Below are 4,433 nucleotides of genomic sequence, written 5' to 3'. Positions count from 1 at the left end.
ACCAAACGAGGAGATTAACTTGTCGTCGCTTCTGGATGAAGCTGTCCTGGAGGACACTGAATAGGTGTTGAACGCACGAAGTGGTCGTCGATCCTGAAGGATTCCTTGGATCCCTATTATCCTTTGGTAAAAAAAATTCAAGACGTCGTCTCCAAAGACCCACCGTCGGTCCTACCTCCGGACCGAGGTGTGCGTCATGAGATCGACCTGGTTCTAGGAGCCAAGTACTGCGTAACACGCCAATGGCCCCTGTCCTAGGAGCAGTGCGACGTCATTGACGCCTTTTTCCGTGCAAAGTACGACGCAGGAATGTTGCGCTAGGGCAAGTCTTTTAATTTGACACACACATTTTGTGTCCGGAAACCAAACGGCAAGTGGCGCATCGTTCACACTTACAATAAGCTCAACACTGCCACCATTCCAGCACAGACGCCGAATTTTTCTCGGAAGGATGTTCGTCAGAACAACATGGTTGGTTGTACAAAGTACAGTGCACTCGATTTGGTCGATGGGTATTACCAATTGCTCATTAGAGCGAGTGACAGCGGCGAGTACTCCGTGCGGCAAGCTGTGGGAGTGTCTGGTGATGGCCCAAGAGCTGTCAAATGCACCAGCAACATTTGCTCGTCTTGTGACGGGCCCCACCGGGCGTATGCCCAGACATACTTCGACGACAACTTCGTCCTCAGGCGCGTGGCGCAAGTAGACAGATGAGGAAAACCACATCGTCTATTTGAGAGCGGTACTCGAGTTCATGCGCACGAATAAACTGTATGTTCATGCAGATAAGCGCATCTTCGGCGCGGAGGATTTTCCCTTTTTAGGGTGCTTCATTGGGAAGCGTGGCCTTCGAGCGCTAAGGTCAAGGCCGCTGTGGACTGGCCGGCTCCAAAGAATCAAATGGACTTGCGCAAGTAGCTTGGCCTCGTCAACTACTTGCACAAGTAAAGTGAGAACTACGCGGAATGACCCGACCATTGTCGAAACTCTTTGAGAAGGTAAGGAATGCTGTCGGGACACCGAGCATCGGGAGGCTTTTGATAGGGTCAAAGGCAGCCTCTTTCATGCACCAATACTGGCGTTACCATACCTTAATCGTTCTTTTAGTGTCGTCTTTGACGTTTCGGACTTTGCCATCGGCTGCAAGCAGACGACGAGGGGTGAGATCGGGTGAGCGCGTTGGAATCTCGCCAGCTTAAGGCTGCGGAGAGAAACTATCCAGTTCATGACAAGAAATTACTTGCGATGAAGTATGCACTTGTCAAGTTCAGAATTCACATGCTTGGCCCCAAGCCGTTCGTGATCAACACAGATCATGCATCACTATGAACTGCGACTCAGTCTTCGCAGAGGATAGCCAGGTGGCTCTTTTTCTTCGCAGAATATAACTTCGAGGTGAAGTATGAGCCAGGAAAGCAGAATGCTTTGGCTGATGCATTGTCACGCAGACCAGATTATGAGTTTATTCATGTAATGACGGTGTGTCGTCAGTGACGAATTTGATCCGTGCCGCGTACGCGGGTGATGATATTTGCGCAGCGCTATTACAAGCTCTCGGGAGGAAGGAGTTTGGAACTCGGACTAGAAGTTGTCGTCGCGACTGTGTGTGCGGTTGCACCAATATTCACCGAATAATGGATTACTGTTGTATAGCACCGATTCAACGGATACACCACGAATTGTGGTTCGTCATGATGAGGATTTGAAATACCGCATCCTTTATGAGTCGCACAACACGCCACTCAGTGGTAACCTTGGTTGTGATAAGACCTGCAACTCTGTGAGTTGCTACTACTGGTGGCCCACGCTGTTCAAATGGACGAGCACCTTTGTGCGCACGTGTGAGAAGTGTCAGAGGGTATAACCCCACTCCGAATGCGGCGGTGCCGCTGGCCAGTTTATCGGTACCCTCCGGGTGTTGGCAATCCATGAGTAAAGCTATTGTGTTTGGTCTTTCAAAGAATTCGGCGAGCAACAAGGGTGTGGTGGTGTTTGTGGACCGTTTGAGCAAGATGGCTCATCTTGCGGCAGTTTCGAACACCATCGATGGTGTGGATACAGCGACGCAGTTTGTGGATCGTGTTTTTCGACAACATGGACGCCTGAAGTCAATTGTCTCTGGCAGAGACCCACGCATCACTGGGAAGTTTTGGTCTACAATCTTCAAAGTGCTGGACACCAAGTTGACTATGTCAACAGCGGACCATCCGCAGACCAATGGTCAGACTGAGCGCGTAAATCGCGTCGTTGAAGACGATCTCCGCAGCGTCTGCGCTGAGACACCGAAGCGCTAGAGCGCTATATTGTCACTCACTTTGCTCTGCACAATGCAGTGCAATCATCTACCGGCTATACGCCGTTCTACGTGAACGGGATTATATGTCCATGTGTCTCGCCGCCATCCCATGGCTCAGGGCTTGGTGGGGGAGGAATAGCCAAACGGCTAGTTCCCTCACCGTGCGTAAAGAAGTCAGAGACTTCCTGTCTACCATACTGAGTGTCTTACAACGTTTGCGAAGCGATGGTAGAAAGCCAAGACATGCATATGTAGACGGAAAAGGAAGAAAAAATGTTGAGAACATTGAGGTCGGAGACCTAATTCTATTTAACGCTCAAACCTTCCTACACATACAGTTTCTGCTGACTTTGAGACGAAGCTCCGTCTACGGTTTATTAGACCTGTTAATGTCGTGGCCAAGCAAAGCCTAGCGTACGCTGGGCCTTCCCAGATGGATGCGCACCCACCGGTGTTTTATTTGGGCTTGCTTAAGCAGTACCGGGATCCGGCGCAAGAGAACGCGGAAGCGTTGGCGTCAGGGCGGCGCCAATAGGCGCTTGGGCACCCAGAAGCTGAACCACCAACTGGTTTTGAGCACGGAGTGCTACAACTTCTGTTTTCAACGGACGGCGCAAGGCGCTCCACCGTCGCACGAAATGACGTATTTGCCTGCTCGACGGCTAGGAACCGCTCCGACAGAGCACGATAATTCCCAACGCGAGGCAGTCGGTGCACAAAGCGCTCCAGACTCTCGAGGTCTTCCGCAGAGGGGTAGGTGGCCTCGGAGAGATGCTCGGCTGAGTGCCGATGACGACGGACTTTGTTCTCCAACGCTCGAAAAGCATCGCGAATCGCCTGACAGCGATCGACCAAGTCGTCATCGCCCTCCGCCAACTCTTTTCGATGAGAGTGGTGACGTCCAGTACCACGTGGAACGCCTTGTGGGTCGACGTCGTCGATGGGATTTAACCCAAAATATTGTGAAGTAGCAGAGATACTCAAACTCCGAGAACCGTGGGTTTTTGAGGTGCCACTTCGGCAAAGATGCCCAGACGTCGTAGACTCTTGTGATCAGAAGGATAATGACGCTTCGCGTCGTCTTGTGCACCGCGCTTCTCAGTAGTAGCCCGGGAAGCCGGAGGCCCACGAGCTGAGCTCAAGTTATGGCCTTGAGCTGATGTGGTCGTAGACTCACACATGTGAGAAAACACAGAGCTCGCAGGAGCGTTATGGATTGTTCCAGGTGTCGCAGGGCGACATAAGCATGAATTCGGCATTGCACCTTGAATCTCGCTCAAATCTAAGATGACGCTCAGCGTGCACGTCCACTTCCTTGTGGCTTCGCTGTAAGGTAGACAACGAAGAAAGTTTCCAGAGCCGTTACACTTAACGCTTAAAGAGCTTATCGTCATCAGCAGTGGGTTTTGCCAAGGGCGAGCACCACAGGATTGGTCCGCATCGCGGAAACAGGAGCACCTCTTTTATGAGCCCGAAGTCGAGCGCGGTACCCATCCATTGGGATCCTTTGGGTACGAAAAAGCGAGCTCGCAGAGCTTTCCGCTGATCAAACTCAGCTTGTGTAGTGGCCGGGGGCCCGACTACGTAGACGCCTTACGATCAAGTGATTGCGTCTTTTGCTTCAGTAGCGGGATCCGCCGAGCGGAAGCCGTATTCCACACGAGGGTCTAAGACCGAACGTAACGGGGTAACGCAAACCCTAATAACAGGGATGTGCGCGTGTCACACGAGATGTGTATAATGTGGCCACACACCCAAACAAAAGTACGGGGCGGGGCTAGGTAGCCAGAAGTTATGGATGTATTTAGATTTTTACTATATAAAAAGTATATTCAGGAAAATCTAAAATTTTCAGCATTGGGATAAAAATATAAATAAAAATCAGTTTCAATTTTGAACAGAAGTGTTTGTTTGCCTTGGTTAAGGCTTTTGAGTACTTTTAGAGGCAGCGGATTGCAATCCGCTGCACTACTACTTGGTTCTTGTAAAGAACGAAAGGTCGGTGGCCTAAAGACGCTTCCTCAAGCGCAAAGCTACGGCAGCAACGCTGCACTTGGTAGCACTTGTAGTCAATCAACATCTGGGTCTTTTCGACTGATCCTCTGTGAGGATGGAGGGATTTTCCTCTTTGCCCCAA

This window comes from Plasmopara halstedii, assembly GCF_900000015.1.
Source record: "Plasmopara halstedii genome assembly, contig: Scaffold_3109, whole genome shotgun sequence".
Classification (NCBI taxonomy): Eukaryota; Oomycota; class Peronosporomycetes; order Peronosporales; family Peronosporaceae; genus Plasmopara; species Plasmopara halstedii.
This window is presented reverse-complemented; position numbering follows the sequence as displayed.